Here is a 22,739-nt window from a genome sequence, read left to right on the forward strand (position 1 = left end):
TCTGTATCGATTTCAAACCAATAGGCCTAGGCCATTCCTGCACAGCTTGAACTTTCACCGGGTCCATCTCAAAACCCTCGCTGGAGATAATGTAGCCCCAAAAACTAATTCTCTGTACAGTGAACTCACATTTCTCCAGCTTAGCAAAAAGCAAATTGTCAATCAATAACTGCAATACCTCACGTACGCTCTGCCAATGAGACTCCAGATCAGGAGAATAAATCAAAATGTCATCCAAATACACAGCCACATTTTTGCCGATCAAAGGTCTAAGGATGTCATTAATAAGATTCTGAAAAAAATGCTGGTGCATTGGTAAGACCAAAAGACATCACCAGATTCTCAAAATGACCCACAGGAGTGTTAAAAGCAGTTTTTCATTCATCACCTTCCTTCATGCGCAACAAATTGTATGCCCCCCGGAGATCAATTTTAGAGAACCATTTGGCCCCCACTAACTGGTTAAACAAATCAGGAATCAATGGCAGTGGGTAGGGATTGCGTACAGTAATTTTATTAATCTCGCGAAAGTCCAGACAAGGACGTAAGCCGCCATCCTTTTTTTTAGCAAAAAAAAATCCAACAGCCACAGGTGACTTAGAGGGTCTGATATGACCGGCGGCCAAGCTCGTCTGTATGTATTCCTCCAAAGCCTTTCTCTCGGGAATAGGAAGATTAAATAAACAACTTTTAGGGAGAGTCGCTCCAGGGACAAATTCAATGGCACAATCATAGTCTCTATGAGGAGGCAAAATTTGTGACTCCTACTCAGAAAAAACCTTCCAAAAATCCTGAATAGGTACAGGTAATTCCCCTTTATCCACAGCAGCAATGCACCCGTTACAACACTTGTTATAACACTTAGGGCTTCAGGACTTAATTTCATTGGCAGACCAATCCAGTACAGGATTGTGCAATTTTAACCAGGGCAAACCCAAAACTACTGGAGAAGGCAAATTATTTAATACCACCAAATCCAAATTTTCTTGGTGAATACCATTAATACTGAGGGGAAATTCATAAACCTTGTGAGTAACACATTTCAAGGGAGAACCATAGACAGAAACCACGGCAATGGGGGATGACAAACGTTTGGGTTTTAATTTAAGTTTTTCCAAGAATCCCCCTTTAATCACATTCAGAGTAGAACCACAATCCACAAATACCCGAAATTCAATTAATTCTTCCTGAGCAGCGGTAGTAGCAGAAAGAAATACCCCCTTAGTATTTAAACAGGCTATACGGGCGTAACTGACCTTTTTTTTTTCTTTGTTCATACGAAGCACACAGTTCTTAATGAAATGGTCAGATTTTCCGCAATAAAAGCACAAACCTTCAGAAAACCTGCAGTCTTTTTCCTGAGAGCGGGGTGACATCGCCCCAATCTCCATCGGCTCTCCAATGTCAGTACAGACCCTCTCAGAACTCGGAGCTGACATGGCAGAGGATTTACTCTCATTAACCCTTGCACACAGTCTCCTGTCCTCCCGTATAGCTAATTGCATTGCCTCCTGCAAGTTTCCATGTGTAGGATAAGCAATCAGCAGATCCTTAACCCTTTCACCTAGCCCTGCAAGAAACAAACTTTTCAGAGCAGAATCGTTCCACCTGTTATGTTCTGCTACCAAAGCTAAGGAAAGAGAGGAGATCTGTCCCTACTATAAGACTCAGCTGAATCCCTACGATGTAACAGGGAACCTGATCCTGCGATCAGACCTGCTAAAGTCCTAATCTAGTCTGTACGGAGACCTATAGATGTGGGGAGGGAATCCCTACAAGTACTAAGGACTGGGAGGAATATGGGACACCTCCTAACAGAAATAGTAGCAGACAGACGAACAAACAAAATAGATAGAACATAGAGGTCCGTAGACCAAGCAAACTAACAGAGTTAGATACAGAGCACAGGCTAGCTAGAAAGTAGATATACAATGAAGTCCAGCAAAGCCAGAAGGGCGGAGCAGGATTAAATAGGCCAACAAGGTCATGTGACCAGCAAAGGAAAAAAAACCTAACAGCAAGGTTCTAACAGTACCCCCCCTTCTAAGAGGATCCTCCGGATCCCCTAGGACCAGGCTTATCAGGAAATCTCCTGTGAAACGCTCTGATAAGTCTGGACGCGGAAACATCATCTGACCTCACCCAAGAGTTATCCTCGGGTCCGAAACCTTTCCAGGCCACAAGATACTGCAAACTACCTCTATACCGTCTAGAGTCAAGGATGCGAGAAATTTCATATTCCCCGTCCTCCACCACCGGAGGAACAGAGGCAGAGGCGTCACCATCCGACACAACAGCTTTTTTTAACAGAGAGACATGAAAGACCGGATTAATTCTCCAGGAGGTAGGAACCTCCAACCTAACAGCAGATTGGTTGACAACCTGAAGCACCTTAAAGGGCCCTACAAACTTGGGATCCAATTTCTTAGAAGGAATCCTCAACCGCAGATTCCTAGAGGACAACCAAACCATGTCACCAACAGCGAACAAAACCTCCTGTCGTTTCCTATCAAAGTAGTCTTTAGATTTTCTGTTGGCCTCCTGAAGATTACCACGCACATCCGTCCAAACTCTTTCCAAATCACCGGAAAAATTCTCCTCCTCAGGCACGGCAGATCCCAACTTGGAGAACGACCCAAACGACGGATGTCTCCCAGAACAACAAAAAAAAGGCGAACAACCAGCAGAAGAAGATGTATGATTGTTCAGAGCAAATTCGGCAAGTGGCAGAAACTCAGACCACCCCTCTTGATTGTCTGCCACAAAACAACGCAAGAACTGCTCAACATCCTGGTTTTTCCTTTCTGTCTGGCCATTAGATTCAGGATGATATCCGGACGAAAACGACAAATGAATTCCCAACCTGTCACAAAAGGCACGCCAAAAACGAGCCACGAACTGAGGACCCCTATCAGAAACAATGTCAGTAGGAACGCCATGAAGTCTGACAATTTCCTTGACAAAGGCCTTAGCGAGAGTTTTAGCGCAGGGCAGTTTGACGAAGGGAACCAAGTGACACATCTTGCTAAAACGGTCCACGACCACCCAGATGACAGTAAAACCCTCAGAGGGGGGAAGGTCAGTTATAAAGTCCATAGCCAAATGTGTCCAAGGAGCACTGGGGACCTCCAAAGGACAAAGCAACCCCGCAGCAGGAGTATGTGAGGACTTAGATCTAGCACATATAGTACATTGGCGCACCCACTTAATGACTTCCTTCTGCCATCCAGGCCACCAAAAACTGCGACCCACCAGTCTCTTGGTCTCAGAGATTCCGGGATGACCTGCCAACCGAGATTCGTGACACTCAACAAACAAATCTCTCCTAAAGGTCCCAGGCACAAACAACCTCCCATGAGGAGTGTTAGATGGGGCATTCTCCTGAGCTTTAAGAATCTCATCTTCCAAAACGGAGTCTAAAGCAGCTATCACAACACCTTCTTGTAAAATGTTTTCCACTTTCTCAGCACCGACTATGGGAGAAAAACTGCGAGACAAGGCATCCGCCTTAACATTCTTAGTACCAGGGATGTAAGTAACGGAGAAATTAAACCGCGAGAAAAACAGTGCCCACCTAGCCTGACGGGCATTCAGGCGCTTGGCAGCATCAAGATATATCAGATTTTTATGATCCGTAAGAACCTGAACGGGAAATTCCGCACCTTCCAAGAAGTGGCGCCAGTGTTCAAATGCGAGTTTAATAGCCAATAATTCCCGATTACCAATATCGTAATTCAGTTCAGTCTCCGAAAATTTTTTTGAAAAAAAGGCACAGGGATGTAATCCATCCCCGTTATCCTGAGACAATACTGCGCCAACCCCCACAGAGGAAGCATCAACCTCAACCAAAAACGGCCTAGTAACATCAGGCTGCATAAGGATGGGAGCAGAGGTGAACCTCTCCTTGAGATACACAAAAGCTTCAATGGCCTCAGAAGACCACTGAACCGCATCAGCACCTTTCCTGGTGAGATCAGTCAGAGGTTTGACAATACTAGAAAAATTTTTTATGAATTTTCTGTAGTAATTGGCGAAACCCAAAAACCTCTGTATCGATTTCAAACCAATAGGCCTAGGCCATTCCTGCACAGCCTGAACCTTAACCGGATCCATCTCAAAACCTTTGCTGGAGATAATGTAGCCCAAAAAACTAATTCTCTGTACAGCGAACTCACATTTCTCCAGCTTAGCAAAAAGCGAATTGTCCATTAATAACTGTAATACCTCACGCACGCTCCGCCAATGAGACTCCAGATCTGGCGAATAAATCAAAATGTCATCCAAATACACAACCACATTTTTACCAATCAAAGGTCTAAGGATGTCATTAATCAGATTCTGAAAAAATGCAGGAGCATTAGTAAGATCAAAAGGCATAACCAGATTCTCAAAATGACCCACAGGAGTGTTAAAAGCAGTCTTCCATTCATCACCCTCCTTCATGCGCAACAGATTGTATGCCCCCTAAAGGTCAATTTTAGAGAACCACTTGGCCCCCAATAACTGGTTAAACAGATCAGGAATCAATGGCAGTGGGTAAGGATTGCGTACCGTAATTTTGTTAATCTCACGAAAATCCAGACAAGGACGTAAACCGCCGTCCTTTTTTTTTACAAAAAAAAATCCAACCGCCACAGGAGACTTAGAGGGCCTAATGTGACCGGCGGACAAACTTGTCTGTATGTATTCCTCCAAAGCCTTCCTCTCAGGAATAGTAAGGTTAAATAAACGACTTTTAGGAAGAGTCGCTCCAGGGACAAATTCAATAGAACAATCATAGTCTCTATGGGGAGGCAAAACCTGCGATTCCTTCTCAGAAAAAACTCTCCAAAAATCCTGAATAGGAACAGGCAATTCTCCCCTATCCAAAGCTGCAATACGCCCGTTACAACACTTGTCATAACATTTATGGCTCCAGGATTTAATTTCACTGGTAGACCAATCCAGTACAGGATTGTGAAATTTTAACCAGGGCAAACCCAATATTACTGGAGAAGGCAAGTTATTCAACACTACCAAATCCAATTTCTCATGGTGAACACCATTAATAGTGAGAGGAAATTCACTGACCTTGAGAGTAATATTCTTCAAAGGGGAGCCATCCACAGAAACCACAGCAATGGGGGATGATAAAGGTTCAGGTTTTAAATTGAGTTTTTCCACGAATCCCCCATCAATTACATTCAGTGTAGACCCGCAATCAACAAACACCCGAAATTCCATTAATTTTTCCTGAGCAATCGTGGAAGCAGCTAAAAATATACCCTTGGAATTTAAACAGGCAATACGGGCGTGACTGACCATTTTTTTTTCTTTCTTCATACGAAGCTCACAGCCTTTAATCAAATGACCAGATTTTCCGCAATAGAAACACAAGCCTTCCGAAAAACGACGGTCTTTTTCTTGAGAGCGAGGTGCCACCGATCCAATCTCCATCGGTTCACCACTGTTAGTACACACATTATCATAACCAGAAACTGACATAGCAGAGGATTTGCTCTCATTAACCCTAGCACGCAGTCTTCTATCCACCCGTATAGCTAATTGCATAGCCTGTTGCAAATCCTCAGGTGTAGGATAAGCAATTAGCAGGTCTTTAACCCTTTCACTGAGCCCAGCAAGAAATAGACTTTTCAGAGCAGAATCGTTCCACCCTGTTTGAGTGGACCAACGACGAAAATGAGTACAATATTTTTCGACATTACCTGATCCTTGTTTTAAACGTCTCAACTCAGTCTCAGCTGATGCCACACGGTCAGGATCATCATATAATAGTCCTAAAGCAGAAAAAAAACTATCCACTGATCTGAAGCATGTATCACTAGGTTGCAAAGAAAAGGCCCACTCCTGAGGCTCTTCGCGCAAAAGTGACATTATGAACCCTACGCGCTGGGATTCATCCCCAGAGGACTTGGGTCTCAAACGAAAATACAATAAGCAAGCATTTTTAATGAAAAAAATTCTCGATGTTCACCAAAAAATAAATCCGGCAAACATACCTTAGGCTCCAAGAAATATGCTCCAGGACAGTTACTCACGTGCTGACGGAGCTCGGCCACTTCCAGAGAGAGTCCCTGCAGGTGTTTAGCCAAATCCTGAACCGACACCATGATGGAACAAAAAAAAAAATCTTTCCTTAGAGAATTTGCAGGCTGGACTTACTGTTATGTTCTGCTACCAAAGCTAAGGAAAGAGAGGAGATCTGTCCCTACTATAAGACTCAGCTGAATCCCTACGATGTAACAGGGAACCTGATCCTGCGATCAGACCTGCTAAAGTCCTAATCTAGTCTGTACGGAGACCTATAGATGTGGGGAGGGAATCCCTACAAGTACTAAGGACTGGGAGGAATATGGGACACCTCCTAACAGAAATAGTAGCAGACAGACGAACAAACAAAATAGATAGAACATAGAGGTCCGTAGACCAAGCAAACTAACAGAGTTAGATACAGAGCACAGGCTAGCTAGAAAGTAGATATACAATGAAGTCCAGCAAAGCCAGAAGGGCGGAGCAGGATTAAATAGGCCAACAAGGTCATGTGACCAGCAAAGGAAAAAAAACCTAACAGCAAGGTTCTAACACCACCCCACCTGAGCAGACCACCGACGCAAGTGAGTACAATAATTTTCCACATTACCTGATCCCTGCCTCAAATGTCTCAATTCCATCTCAGCTGATGACACACAATCAGGATCATCATACAACAACCCCAAAGCAGAAAAAAAACTATCCACTGATCTAAAGCACGGATCACTAGGTTGGAGAGAAAAGGCCCATCCCTGAGGTTCCTTGCTCAAAAGTGACATTATGAACCCTATGCGCTGTGATTCATCACCAGAGGATCTGGGTCTTAAACGAAAATACAATAAACAAGCATTTTTAAAGGAAAAAAAATCTTGTTGTTCACCAAAAAATAAATCAGGCAAACGTACCTTTGGCTCTACAAAATGCACTCCAGAACAGCTACTCACATGTTGTTGGAGCTCGGCCACCTCCAGAGAGAGTCCCTGCAAGCGTTGAGCCAAATACTGAACCGACACCATGATGGAAACTGGAGGTCTTTCCTTAGAGAAATTTTTGGGCTGGACTTACTGTTATGATCTGCTACAAGCACTAAGGAAAGACAGGAGATCTGTCCCTACAATAGAACTAAGCTTGATCCCTACGATGTAACGGGGAACCTGATCCTGCGATCAGACCCGCTAAAGTCCTCAGCTAGTCTGTACGAAGACCTATAGATGTGAGGGAGGGATCCCTACAAGAACTAGGTACTGGGAGTAAGATGGACACCTCCTAGCAGAAATTGTAGCAGAAAAGGACAAATAAACAACATAGAAAATAGAGGTCAAGAGTAGTGTTGAGCCACCCCCGTAGTGTTCGAGTTCGGTTCGGTTCGTCGAACACCCGTGTGTTCGCCGAACTGTTCGTCGAACTGTTCGTCGAACACCTTCGAACACCGTTAAAACCAATGGCAGGCAAACAAAAACACATAGAAACACATAGAAAACACCTTCAAAGGTGTCCAAAAGCTGACAAACTGCTCAGAAGACACAACTAACACATGGAAAAGTGACAAGTACATATAGTCATGCGAAAAGAAAAGAGGTGGAGGAGTAAAAGGAGGGGGAGACACAGATATAGGCATGTCATGCCCTTCTAAAATCCAAAAAGTGAGAAGCCGACACGGCCAGTCCGTTCCTGCCCGTGCCACCTCTGTGTCGCTGGGTTTGTGCCAGAGCCGCGGTGGACCCTGACGGCCAGCCCCCCTATCCCAATACTGGTGCCTGTCCGCCGGTGGGTCGAGGCCCCCCACGGTGGGGGGGGAGTAACATCTGCAGAAGAAAGACCATCTTCCAGCCAAACTAAGATGTCGACTTCTTTTCGTGGACAATGTGATACGATCCCATTCTTACGGACACGCCCATCGCTACAAATTCTAGATAAGGCACAAAAACAGCAGGTGCTTCAACGGATATCAAGTGCTCCTTCAAGTGGGCTCTCCATCACCTCAATTTCAACATCACAAATACTCCAGTCCTCAGAGGTGTCACCCCAATCGCACTTGCTTCCTCACAGCTCCCAAGTCTCCAGCTGCCCGTCTGAGTATGGGGTAGCACAGATGGTTGAGTCTGCACAGCTGTTTACTCATACTATAGCCTGGGAAACGGAGGTCTGCTCCAGAGCTTCTGTTAATCCAGATGAGGAAATGATCTGATCTGATGCCCAGAATCTTTATAAGTCGGATCCAGGACCAGATGAAGAAGGTTCTGAGCATAATGTAGACCCTTGTTCCCAAACTGTAACTCCTGTTGGTGGAGACAATGATGAAGACGATGATGAGACTCAAATACCTGATTGGAGCGACAACTTGACTTTTCGGTCAGGGCAGGAAGAGGTTGGCTCTGAGGACGACGGGTGTGATAACACACAGGGTGATGATGATGAGGTTGGAGATCCCACTTACTGTCAACCCACAGTCAGCCAGTCGATGAGGTCAGCAGAGGAGGTGGAGGAGGATGTGACTAGCCCTGGGGATGGGGATGACTCGGTACCCGGGCATTTGCCTGGCCTTGGGGATGTCGCGGTGGTCGGCTCCCTGGCCCGTACCCTGGGGTCTCTCTTTAAAAGGGTGGATAATTGTTAATTTTCTAAGAGTTCATGACGCCACCTGTGGTATCTGGTGACAAGCACCAGAGCTGCAGCAGTCCACTGAGGCCGGTGATAAGGCAGCTCGATGGTATAGCTCCCCACAGGTGGACCTAGGTCTCAGGGCAGCGTATGCAGGGGGAATGCAGGACAGGCGAGACCCAGCTGGGTCAGAGCAAGAACGGGAACGGACACGGTAGTCACTTCAGTACCTTTTACTGGTGGAAATTCAGGCACATCCCGGATCACTGTAGGGTGAAGGGTGCATATCAGGATCCTCCCCAATGAGCCGGTGTAGGGCCTCCTGTTTCTTGCCTCTGCGTAGTAAGTTTCTGACCTGCCTGGAGCTAGGCCTAACTTTGTCTCTGTCCTGCGCTGGCTGACCTTGTGGTAGGGCCTTCTCTTGGAGTTCACGCTCCCAGTATGCGGGGCCTAAGTGTCTCCTGGCTCTGTTACATATAAGCACCTTAGCGATCCTGGGACTTGTAGTTCTCCAGGGATTCCGGTTATGCCTTACTGGGTCATAGAGATACCGGTAAGCTCGGATCCTGTGTCCGGTAAATGCTTCGGGGTGAGCTGGTTAAGCTCCTCTGCCCCTTATGTACTAACTCGCCACTCGCCTTCGGCCTACTCGGGCCCTCACTATGCTATACACACTAACGGCAGCTTGCCGCGCTTCACTGATCTTACGGCACCGGCACACCTTAATCTCTATCTGGGCTCCCTGAATCTAGCAAGCAGGAGCCTCGTGCTCCACTGCTGAACTATTAACTGCGTTCTCTAGACTAGACTGAGCTCCACTGCAGAATGACCTCTCTTAGGCTTCTCTACTGCAGGAACTCTTCAGAGGAACTGAACTGCCTAGCTCCACCTTCCCTATTTATATCCCTAATGAGCTCCCTCTGCTGGTCTGAGGTGGAAGGTGGAGATGTGTGAATGTTTATGGGGGCCTCTTGTGGAGGATTCCATCAATGCACTCTTCTAGGATCTGTGATACCAAGCGCAGCGGGGCATCACAGATGCTATTGACGACGAGGTTAGGTTGCGCCTTCCTGAACAGAGACGGAGTACTGGAAGCACGTCAACAACTGCATCCTCAACCACAACTCTGCCTCTGACTACAAGTCGTAGTGGCTCTTCAGGTCACATGGGCTCTAAGCCTTGCATAGCCTGGGCATTTATTCAGATCGATAAGGATGACCCAACTCGTGTTATCTGTAATATTTGTCAGCAAAAGCTAAGTAGAGGCCAAAAAATCCATAGTTTGAGTACTTCATGCATGTACCGTCACATGGATATGAAGCATAAGTTGCAGTGGGAAGCTCACTGTGCTACAATGCGGCCTAGCCGGCTGGGCCAACCACCGTCTGCCCCATCTTGTGCATCCGCAGCCTCTTCATCCTCTGTGACTGGGGGGGACAGCAGTCACACATGTTTTTGGACGCAGACCTGCCACCTCTTTACCCGCAACAGCCAGTGTGATTGGCAGGTCGTCAGTTCATTGGGAAGTGGAAACACCTGCTAGTGTTGAGCGCTCTCCGACATCGAGAGCACCACCTTTGGATCAAGGCAACCTAACATGTCCGCCTGCATCTTCCTCACAGACCGGCAGTTTGCCGGGGACACCCTACTCAACACCGTCTAAGCACAACAGCCAGCCCTCGGTCCCTCAGATGTGGAAAAGTAAAAGACCATTTCCTCCTAGCCATGAGAAAGCTAAGAGGTTGAATTTCACCATCTGCAAGCTGTTGGCTACAGAAATGCTGCCTTTCCACCTGGAGGACACAGAGGATTTTCAAGACCTTATGTCCGTCACAGTGCCCCAGTACCATATGCCCAGTCGGCACTACTTCTCAAAGAAAGGTGTGCCTGCGCTCCACTAGCATGTCGCACACAACATCACCGCTTCTTTGAGAAACTCTGTGTGTGACAGGGTGCACTTCACCACAGACACTTGGACGAGAAGGCATGGACAGGGGCGTTACATGTCGCTGACTGGGCACTGGGTAACTATGGTGACAGCAGGACAAGGGGCTGCTGTCCAAGTCTTACCGTCCCCACGAGTTGTGCGTCAATCCTCTTTATCTCGAAGTTCCTCCACTGCTTCTGCCTCCTCAACCTCCTCTCGGTCCTCCACCTGCACCCAAAGCCTGTCTGGTAATGCCACCTGCTTTCTAACTGCGCAGAAGGAATCCTGCACACCGCCTTACTATGCTGGCAGCAGGGCTCAACGGCATCAGTGTTTACTTTGAAATGTCTGGGAAATGTGAGTCACACAGCTGAGGAGTTGTGGTCAGCTCTGGAGACCCAGTTTTATGAAAGGTTGTCTCCACTGGACCTGCAACCAGGGAAGGCCATGTGCGACAATGCTGCAAACCTGGGTGCGGCACTTCGCCGGGGCAATGTCACACACGTGCCTTGTATGGCTCACGTGTTGAACCTGGTTGTCCAGCAATTTTTAGCCCACTATCCCGGACTAGATGGCCTTCTGCAGAGGGCACGGTCGCTGTGTGCTCACTTCCGCCGTTCGCATCCCGCAGTTCAACGACTTACATCTCTACAGAAGTCGTTGGGCCTGCCAGTTCACCGGCTGAAATGCGATGTGCCGACACGGTGGAATTCAACTCTGCACATGTTGCAGCGACTGTGGCAGCACCGACAAGCCCTGGTGCAATACGTTCTGACGTATAGCCTGGGCCAACGAGATCCAGAGGTGGGGCAAATCACGCTGCAGGAGTGGTCTCAGATCAGGGACCTATGAAGTTGACGCGCCCCCTGGGCCATGGGGTACCCTGAGCCGGGCCGGTAGACGCTGGGGGTTGTAGTCACTGTGACGGTGACCCAGTCAGTGACCCAGGGCGGTCAATCCAAGGGTAATTTGTATATATGGATTTTATAATGTCTGACTACGCCACCTGTGGAGTTCGGCCGAAGGGGCCGCCGCTGCAGAACAGTCCTCTGAAGCTGGTGGTTTTGCAGCAACGGTATTATTACTCACCACAGGAAGAGTGTAGCTTCAGGGCAGTGTGGGTGGATGATGGTGGTTGTAGTGCAGGGAGTCAGTAATGAACACAGAGTCCGTGTGATGCCGTCTCAAGTTATTACTCACAGTTGTTGTAGTCCAGATTACAGGTACCAGAGCAATCTCCCCCGTCGTGCTGTGCATACTCAGTGAGGGGCTCAGTCTACCCCCAGATAGCTCCGGAGTACTTAGCAGGACCCCCTTCTGTGTGTCCTTTCTCTGGCCTTCTCCCTGCACCTCACACCCAGTGACACTTCTATCCGGTATCCTCGGGCCTTGGCGGGTGACGTGTGTTCCGTCCCCTGGGTCCTATGTGGCTACCTTTTTAGTGAGACTGGTGTGGACTTTGGCCTGCAGTACATGAAATGCAGCAGCTAGTTGAGCCTTGCTGTTTCTCCGCTAGTTGAGGGACCGGTTCCCCTTATCTGGCCTGACCCCTCTACCTCCTGGTAGCAGCGGGAGTACGGGTGGCCTTCTGCACGGCCCGTAGCCGTAGGGTCCCTTCGGTTCCTGGAGCCTTCCAGCTCCCACTTCCTCTCTTCTCTCCTTCAGTCCTGGGCCTCCCAGGCTAGGCCCGCCTCCGGAGCAGAGCTCATGCCTAGTCTCTGCTCCTGTCACTTTTCCTCCTCTGTCTGGCTTGCTCTTTCTAAGATGGCTTCCTATTTATACTCTCCTTGTCATGTGCTCCCCTAAGCTGCTCCCCTAAGCACCCACTACATAGGACCCTCAAACCAGCTAGGGACCTGGGACTGTGCTCTCCCTTAGGAGCAATCTCGCCCTACCCCCACTGCGGGTATGTGTTGGATGCAGGAGTCAGGGTCCCGAGCCATACGCCTTCCTTACCTGAGGGTGAGATACCACACCTCTGGGTGAGATGCAGTAACTCTGTGGCGACTGAACCCTCAGGGGCGCCACACACCCTTCTGCACAGTTTTGAAATGGCGACGAAGATGTTTAGTGCTGACGACGATGCCATTATCAGCATGACTATTCCGGTGATTTACATGCTGGAGCACACATTAAACAGAATTCAGAGTCAGGTGGTGGGACAAGAGGAGGTGGAGGAAGTAGAGGAGGAGTCGTATGCGGAAGGGATAACATCTCCAAGGTCCAGACGGTTGGCAGCACCAAGGCGGCAGGCATGGGAGGGTGGGGGAGAGGGATTAACCAGGGCGCATGGTAGCAGCCAAACTGTTGAGGAAGGTGCAGGAGCCGAGGAAGAAGTGGAGGACGAACTGGCGATGGGCATGGAAGACTCATGAGATGAGGGAGACCTTGATCACATTTCTGTTGTGCGAGGTTGGAGGGAGAGGGCAGAGGAAGGAAGCATGATTCTTACCTCGCTACCAACACAACAAGGACTTGGTACTTCTGGATGCGCAAGACACATGAGTGCCTTCTTGTTGCACTACCTGCAACATGACCCCCGGATTATCAGAATTCGAAGTAATCCCGACTACTGGGTTGCCACACTCTTAGATCCCCGGTACAAAAGTATATTTGCCGAAATAATTCCTGCCATAAAAAGGTATTGACGAATGCAGGAGTATCTGCAGACGCTGTTGCAGAATCTTACATGTGCTTTTCCACAAAACACCAGTGGTGCACGTAGTGAATCTTACAGTTCTAACTTGCCAACGGTGGGACTGTCGAGTCTTCATCACTCAAACAGTAACAGTAACACAGTATCTGCTGGTAACAGCAATTTTGTGGAATCGTTTCACCACTTTTTTAGACCATCCTTTGCAAGGCCACAGGAGACAAGAAGTCTCACACATAGTCAATGCCTAGAGAGGATGGTACAGGAGAATCTCCAAGTGAACATCGAAGCCATGACTGTGTCACTGGACCCTTGCTCATTTTGGTATTCCAATCTGGAAAAATCGCCGGAGCTCGCCACTCACGCCTTGGAGATCTTGTCATGCCATGCAGCCAGCATTCTCTCTGAACGTGTGTTCAGCGCTGCTGGTGGTGTGCTGACAGATAAGCGCACGCGGCTGTCCACTGAGAATACAGACAGACTCATGTTCATAAAGATGAACAAATCATGGATTTGCAAGGACATTTCTACCCCTGTGTCATCCTTGGGAGACTAAAAGCTTGGGGATTTGGTAAAATCACCTCACCAACCGTTTTAAGCAACAGTGGGGCAATTGATGCCACTTAACCCTAGAACGCATGACCATAAAAATCTACACTTTCACATACCTGTGGCCCTTTAGGCCCGTGTGCAAATAACATGGAATAACTCAAACTCAAATGACAAACAACTATATACATGAAGAATACCTAGAGATTCAAAATTCTAACTAAAGTAATCTTGCAGAAAATAGAAAACAATTAACTGGGCGGGCCTGCAAGGCCACAGGTATGCGTTCTAGTGTTAAGTGGTGTCTGTGCCACAATTTTGGGAGTCCCCTTGCTGTGTCTTACGTGACGTTGGCATCGTCAATTCCAGGTGGGTTGGGTCGCACCCCCCCCCCTTTTAACTGTAAGAAACTACATGCACTATGGCTTGGGGTAACACAGATGGTTGAGTCTGAAGAGTTGTTTACTCAGAGGTCTGCTCCAAATCTTCAGTGTCTGCTAGTCAGCGTAGAATTTTTAACTGCATCTAGCCTAGGCAATACTTTGGGCGTAGTAGCCCAGCTGCGAAGCAAGCTGCACCGCCTGTGTATCTAATAAGAATTTTTAAATGAATCTAGCCTAGGCAGATTGTGGGGACCCCCAACCAAACCAAGACGCTCAGCCCCCCTACCGCCCCCCTTTCATGGACAATACAATAATGTAACTCTTACAACTGGATGGGTGAGGATCGGTCACAGCTTTATTAACTCTTTATACTCATTCCATTAGAAAGGCATTTTATTTCTAAAATAATTCAGCTTGTTGCAGCATGCCCTGGGTCCCCACTGCGGCAAGTTGGCCAACAAGTGTAACTCTCCAACATGTCCTTTCTATTTCCAGGCCACGGAGGATCCAGCGTACTCGTATGCAGGACTCTGACCCCCACCCATCACTCTTAACACTTGTTCCACTCCGTCCTGGAGTCCTGACAGGAATATGTCCAGTCCAATATCTATTAAGTGAACACCGTCGGGCCGTATGAGGCCTGCTTTATCTCCTTCCAGTTGTCGGTGTCGTATCACTACACCGCCTCTGTCTCTTCTAAATTTTGCCATCCGAATATTTATTACCCGCCTTGTCCATTCGATGGCCGTGATGTCTCGCGCACCTTGCCATACCGCTATCGGCACAATCTCTGACCATACTATAGCTAATTTTGTGAAAAATTCTCTGAAGCGCTCAGTGTCTAGTTTCATTATTGCCATTAGTTATGCGCTCTTGTGATGACCTAGGTTGTTTCCCCCGGCCTGTATAACTAAGATGACCGGACTTCTTGCCTCTCTCCCTACCTTGATTACCTCCATTAGTACCTGTGGCCATAGCAGGCCTCTAATACCTCTCCAGTTGAAATATGTGTTATGAAACTCTAATTTCCTCCCGCCTGGGCGGACTTTCGCCCTTTTTTGTGCCCAATATATATACGAGTGGCCTATCACTCACACTGTTGGCTTAGCGTCACCTGTAAAAGAAACAAACCACATTAGGATAACAAGTCCGGTCTTATGTATCTCGCCAAACACGTGAATCGCCATCTCCCTATCCTCTGAACTTCCGTTTCTGACAGTCCTGCTCTTGCTGCTTCCGTGGCCGCACCTATGCGGAATGAGTGTGTCCCGTAATCTTTGGGGTGGTTCCCTGCCGATGTTCTGCATTTATTAAATATAGCTTGGAACAGGTATCTTGATAATGGCGTTCCATCAATGTGTGATAGGAAGAAATTACTTTGTGATCTGATGGTTAGATATGTTTTTACTATTGTTACCCGACTCAGTGTACCGTTTGTGGGTTGTAGAAGTACCCAAGTACCCCTGCCCGCTGGAACCGTTTTCGATTGGTGTATGCGTAGACGTATTGCTTTATTGGCTATGACTACGTCCTGGTGTAATAAGCCTCCACTGGTGGTAATTTTGGATTGAGGGACTAATTCGCTTATACATAGCGCCCCGAAGAAGGCGATCACAAATGCAGTAGACATTAGTGTTGCTTCAAATTGTGAGTGTCATGTTAATGGTGTTAGGGATAAGATGTGAGAAATCAGTTTTAGTGACACGGGACGGGACGTCTACATTCCTGACTTGGCTGACCCCTTTTCCACCCTTTTATGGATTGTCTGATGATGAATCTTTGTCACATCTCCCCAATTCAGTAGTTGGAAGTGAAATGCTACTCCGGTCAGACACCGCTGCGCTGACGCCCCTGATATGCCCCTCATCATTAGCTGGTGGAGAAATTCTATGGTGACTTGTGATCTGGCTTGTTCACATTGGTCAACCCGTCTGCCTGCTACTAGTCGTGTCCACTCTTCCCATGCCTTTACCGTATGCTTGCCACGTTGACGGGGCAACTGACGCTCTGATTAATGGCATCAACTATTCGCCACTAGATCCCATAGGGAGGGTGGGCAACTGTTGCCCGATGGGTGGGTGTTGTGGAAGAGCTCTGTGAAAATCTGCCAATTGAATTGTTATAAAGCGTTAGCAGCAGCTTTATACCCCTCAGCATAGTGGCTAGCGCGGACCCATACATTGTGTTTTAGGCACAGCAATGCTAGCCTGCGTAATAGGCCTAGCACTGGGAGAGACGATGATGCCATCTTATTAATGCAGTGCGCTAGGCTGGTGTTTTGTGTTATGAAGCGTATATTTTTGTTAGCCAGTCGCGCGCCCCATATTTCTATTGCTACCACTATTGAGAAAAATTATTTTCAGGGCTAGATGCAGCTAAAAATTATTATTAATTTCAAAGCTGGTGGAGCTTGGTATAGATGGCCTAATACAATGAGTCAAACACACTGCTAGAAGCCCAAATATTTTTTCAGAGCTAGATGCAGATAAAAATTATTTTTAATTTGCAACCTGATGGAGGTCAGTATAGATGAACTAATAGACCCAGTCCCACACACTGCTAGAAGCCCAAATATTTTTTCAGAGCTAGATGCAGAAAAAAATTATATTCAATTTGCAACCTGATGGAGGTCAGTATAGATGGACTAATAGAACAAGTCCCACTCACTGCTAGAAGCCCAAATATTTTTTCAGAGCTAGATGCAGATAAAAATTATTTTTAATTTGCAACCTGATGGAGGTCAGTATAGATGGACTAATAGACCAAGTCCCACACACTGCTAGAAGCCCAAATATTTTTTCAGAGGTAGATGCAGAATAAAATTATATTGAATTTGCAACCTGGTGTAGGTTAGTATAGATGGACTAATAGAACAAGTCCCACACACTGCTAGAAGCCCAAATATTTTTTCAGAGCTAGATGCAGAAAAAAATTATATTGAATTTGCAACCTGATGGAGGTCAGTATAGATGGACTAATAGACCAAGTCCCACACACTGCTAGAAGCCCAAATAATTTTTCAGAGCTAGATGCAGATAAAAATTATTTTTAATTTGCAACCTGATGGAGATCAGTATAGATGGACTAATAGACCAAGTCCCACACACTGTTAGAAGCCCAAATATTTTTTCAGAGCTAGATGCAGAATAAAATTATATTGAATTTGCAACCTGGTGTAGGTTAGCATAGATGGACTAATAGAACAAGTCCCACACACTGCTAGAAGCCCAAATATTTTTTCAGAGCTAGATGCAGAAAAAAATAATATTCAATTTGCAACCTGATGGAGGTCAGTGTAGATGGACTAATAGAACAAGTCCCACACACTGCTAGAAGCCCAAATATTTTTTCAGAAGTAGATGCAGAAAAAAATTATATTCAATTTGCAGCCTGATGGAGGTCAGTATAGATGGACTAATAGAGAAAGTCCCACACACTGCTAGAAGGCCAAATATTTTTTCAGAGCTAGATGCAGACAAAAAATAATTTTTAATTTGCAACCTGATGGAGGTCAGTATAGATGGACTAATAGAGAAAGTCCCACACACTGCTAGAAGGCCAAATATTTTTTCAGAGCTAGATGCAGAAAAAAATTATATTCAATTTGCAACCTGATGGAGGTCAGTATAGATGGACTAATAGAGAAAGTCCCACACACTGCTAGAAGGCCAAATATTTTTTCAGAGCTAGATGCAGATATAAATTATTTTTAATTTGCAACCTGATGGAGGTCAGTATAGATGGACTAATAGAGAAAGTCCCACACACTGCTAGAAGGCCAAATATTTTTTCAGAGCTAGATGCAGAAAAATTTTTTATTCAGTTTGCAACCTGATGGAGGTCAGTATAGATGGACTAATAGAACAAGTCCCACACACAGCTAAAAGGCCAAATATTTTTTCAGAGGTAGATGCAGATAAAAATTATTTTTAATTTGCAACCTGATGGAGATCCGTATAGATGGACTAATAGACCAAGTCCCACACACTGCTAGAAGCCCAAACATTTTTTCAGAAGTAGATGCAGAAAAAAATGATATTCAATTTGCAACCTCATGGAGGTCAGTATAGATGGACTAATAGAACAAGTCCCACACAGTGCTAGAAGGCCAAATATTTTTTCAGAGGTAGATGCAGATAAAAATTATTTTTATTTTGCAGCCTGATGGAGGTCAGTATAGATGGACTAATAGAGAAAGTCCCACACACTGCTAGAAGGCCAAATATTTTTTCAGAGCTAGATGCAGACAAAAAATGATTTTTAATTTGCAACCTGATGGAGGTCAGTATAGATGGACTAATAGAGAAAGTCCCACACACTGCTAGAAGGCCAAATATTTTTTCAGAGCTAGATGCAGATATAAATTATTTTTAATTTGCAACCTGATGGAGGTCAGTATAGATGGACTAATAGAGAAAGTCCCACACACTGCTAGAAGGCCAAATATTTTTTCAGAGCTAGATGCAGAAAAAAATTATATTCAGTTTGCAACCTGATGGAGGTCAGTATAGATGGACTAATAGAACATGTCCCACACACAGCTAGAAGGCCAAATATTTTTTGAGAGGTAGATGCAGATAAAAATTATTTTTAATTTGCAGCCTGATGGAGGTCAGTATAGATGGACTAATAGAGAAATTCCCACACACTGCTAGAAGGCCAAATATTTTTTCAGAGCTAGATGCAGACAAAAAATTAATTTTAATTTGCAACCTGATGGAGGTCAGTATAGATGGACTAATAGAGAAAGTCCCACACACTGCTAGAAGGCCAAATATTTTTTCAGAGCTAGATGCAGACAAAAAATTAATTTTAATTTGCAACCTGATGGAGGTCAGTATAGATGGACTAATAGAGAAAGTCCCACACACTGCTAGAAGGCCAAATATTTTTTCAGAGCTAGATGCAGAAAAAAATTATATTCAGTTTGCAACCTGATGGAGGTCACTATAGATGGACTAATAGAGAAAGTCCCACACACTGCTAGAAGGCCAAATATTTTTTCAGAGCTAGATGCAGATATAAATTATTTTTAATTTGCAACCTGATGAAGGTCAGTATAGATGGACTAATAGAGAAAGTCCCACACACTGCTAGAAGGCCAAATATTTTTTCAGAGCTAAATGCAGAAAAAAATTATATTCAGTTTGCAACCTGATGGAGGTCAGTATAGATGGACTAATAGAACAAGTCCCACACACAGCTAGAAGCCCAAATATTTTTTCAGAGGTAGATGCAGATAAAATTTATTTTTAATTTGCAGCCTGATGGAGGTCAGTATAGATGGACTAATAGGGAAAGTCCCACACACTGCTAGAAGGCCAAATATTTTTTCAGAGCTAGATGCAGACAAAAAATTATTTTGAATTTGCAACCTGATGGAGGTCAGTATAGATGGACTAATAGAGAAAGTCCCACACACTGCTAGAAGGCCAAATATTTTTTCAGAGCTAGATGCAGACAAAAAATTATTTTTAATTTGCAACCTGATGGAGGTCAGTATAGATGGACTAATAGAGAAATTCCCACACACTGCTAGAAGGCCAAATATTTTTTCAGAGCTAAATGCAGAAAAAAATTATATTCAGTTTGCAACCTGATGGAGGTCAGTATAGATGGACTAATAGAACAAGTCCCACACACAGCTAGAAGCCCAAATATTTTTTCAGAGGTAGATGCAGATAAAATTTATTTTTAATTTGCAGCCTGATGGAGGTCAGTATAGATGGACTAATAGGGAAAGTCCCACACACTGCTAGAAGGCCAAATATTTTTTCAGAGCTAGATGCAGACAAAAAATTATTTTGAATTTGCAACCTGATGGAGGTCAGTATAGATGGACTAATAGAGAAAGTCCCACACACTGCTAGAAGGCCAAATATTTTTTCAGAGCTAGATGCAGACAAAAAATTATTTTGAATTTGCAACGTGATGGAGGTCAGTATAGATGGACTAATAGAGAAAGTCCCACACACTGCTAGAAGGCCAAATATTTTTTCAGAGCTACATGCAGATAAAAATTATTTTTAATTTGCAACCTGATGGAGGTCAGTATAGATGGACTAATAGACCAAGTCCCACACACTGCTAGAAGCCCAAATATTTTTTCAGAGCTAGATGCAGAAAAAAATTATATTCAGTTTGCAACCTGATGGAGGTCAGTATAGATGGACTAATAGAACAAGTCCCACACACAGCTAGAAGCCCAAATATTTTTTCAGAGGTAAATGCAGATAAAAATTATTTTTAATTTGCAACCTGATGGAGGTCAGTATAGATGGACTCATAGAGAAAGTCCCACACACTGCTAGAAGGCCAAATATTTTTTCAGAGCTAGATGCAGAAAAAAATTATATTCAATTTGCAACCTGATGGAGGTCAGTATAGATGGACTAATAGACGAAGTCCCACACACTGCTAGAAGGCCAAATATTTTTTCAGAGCTAGATGCAGATAAAAATTATATTCAGTTTGCAACCTGATGGAGGTCAGTATAGATGGACTAATAGAACAAGTCCCACACACAGCTAGAAGCCCAAATATTTTTTCAGAGGTAGATTCAGATAAAAATTATTTTTAATTTGCAACCTGATGGAGGTCAGTATAGAAGGACTAATAGAGAAAGTCCCACACACTGCTAGAAGGCCAAATATTTTTTCAGAGCTAGATGCAGACAAATAATTATTTTGAATTTGCAGCGTGATGGAGGTCAGTATAGATGGACTAATAGAACATTTCCCACACACAGCTAGAAGCCCAAATATTTTTTCAGAGGTAGATGCAGATAAAAATTATTTTTAATTTGCAACCTGATGGAGGACAGTATAGATGGACTAATAGAGAAAGTCCCACACACTGCTAGAAGGCCAAATATTTTTTCAGAGCTAGATGCAGACAAATAATTATTTTGAATTTGCAGCGTGATGGAGGTCAGTATAGATGGACTAATAGAACAAGTCCCACACACAGCTAGAAGGCCAAATATTTTTTCAGAGCTAGATGCAGAAAAAAATTATATTCAGCTTGCAACCTGATGGAGGTCAGTATAGATGGACTAATAGAACAAGTCCCACATACTGCTAGAAGCCCAAATATTTTTTCAGAGCTAGATGCAGAAAAAAAATATATTCAATTTGCAACCTGATGGAGGTCAGTATAGATGGACTAATAGAATGCTGCTATGCCCAAAAGATTTTACTTCACTAGGTGCAGTAAAAAAATTGGTATTCTGTACAGAGGTGGTATATCTTGCAACACAGATAGGCTACTCCACTGACTAACACACTCTGCAATAGGCCAAAAAGGATTAGCTTTGCTAGATTCAGCCAAATGCTGTGAAAAAAACTTGCACAGCACTGGCACAGACCTGCCTGGCAAAAACTGATAGGAACTGATGTAACCTAGTCCTGAAAAGGACTGCAATTACAATTAGTCTTTACTCCCACAATCTATCTTTTTAAGAGCACAGACCTGCCTGATAAAAGTCGTAGGAAATGCTGTAACCTAGTCCTTAAAAGGACTGCAATCACAACTATTCCCTACTCCCAAGCTATCTGTAGATTTGTGCGAAAATTGGCTTGAAATTAACAAGGTATAGCGCACACAGCAACAGCGGTGCCGTCTAACACGCAGCTGCAGCAGTGAGAAAATGGTGGCGACAGGGAAAATGGCTGGGTCTTATAGGGCAATGACATGTGACATACACTGCCAATGACACATGCCATTGCTTGTGTGAAAAAAAGCACTTCGCTCCGTGTGTGCGCTGCTGATAGGCTGACAGATTGCACCTCCCCACTGTAAATGCGGGAAAGAGAAAAAAAAATGGAGTTCTTCATTATTCCTGTAGAGATCCATCCCCTGCCCCTCCCCCCACCCCGCTGTACACTCAAACTGCGTATTAACATTAATTTTCATCATTACTGAGAAAAAATCCAGTTATGATTTTGGTGCACGAACAGTTATCGAACAAAACCTCGAACAGCCGAATTTTTCTCAAATCGTTCGTGTTCGCCGAACGGCTCGAACACCGCCCAAAACAGCTCGAATTTGAGATTAGCGAACAGTTCGAGTAGAACAACGCTCATCTCTAGTCAAGAGACCTAGCTAAACTGACGGAGTATGGTAACAAAGCACCTGACTAGTTTAAGAGTTGAAATTACAATGAAGTCCAGCAAGGCCAGAAGGGCGGAGCAGGATTAAATAGGCAAAAAAGGTCATGTGACCAGCAAACTAGAAAAAACCTAACAGAGAGTTCTAACACCACCTCTCTTCCAAGGGGCATTAAAACCATCTTGTTAAGCAACTGCGACCTCCACCACTTTTCCCAGGGGCATTAAAACCATCTTTTAAGCTACTGCGACCTCCACCATTTTTCCAAGGGGTATTAAAAACATCTTGTTAAGCTGCTGCAACCTCCACCACTTTTCCCAGGGGCATTGATGTTGTCTTTTTATTCCACTGCTTCCTCCACCACTTTTCCCAGGGGCATAAAAACTGTCTTGTTAAGCTACTGCGACCTCCACCACTTTTCCCAGGGGCATTAAAACCATCTTGTTAAGATAGTGCTACCTCCACCATTCTTCCAAGGGGCACTAAA

The sequence above is a fragment of the Phyllobates terribilis genome, unplaced genomic scaffold, assembly GCF_046119375.1.
Source record: "Phyllobates terribilis strain yellow unplaced genomic scaffold, ASM4611937v1 Scaffold_4__5_contigs__length_816908805, whole genome shotgun sequence".
NCBI lineage: Eukaryota > Metazoa > Chordata > Amphibia > Anura > Dendrobatidae > Phyllobates > Phyllobates terribilis.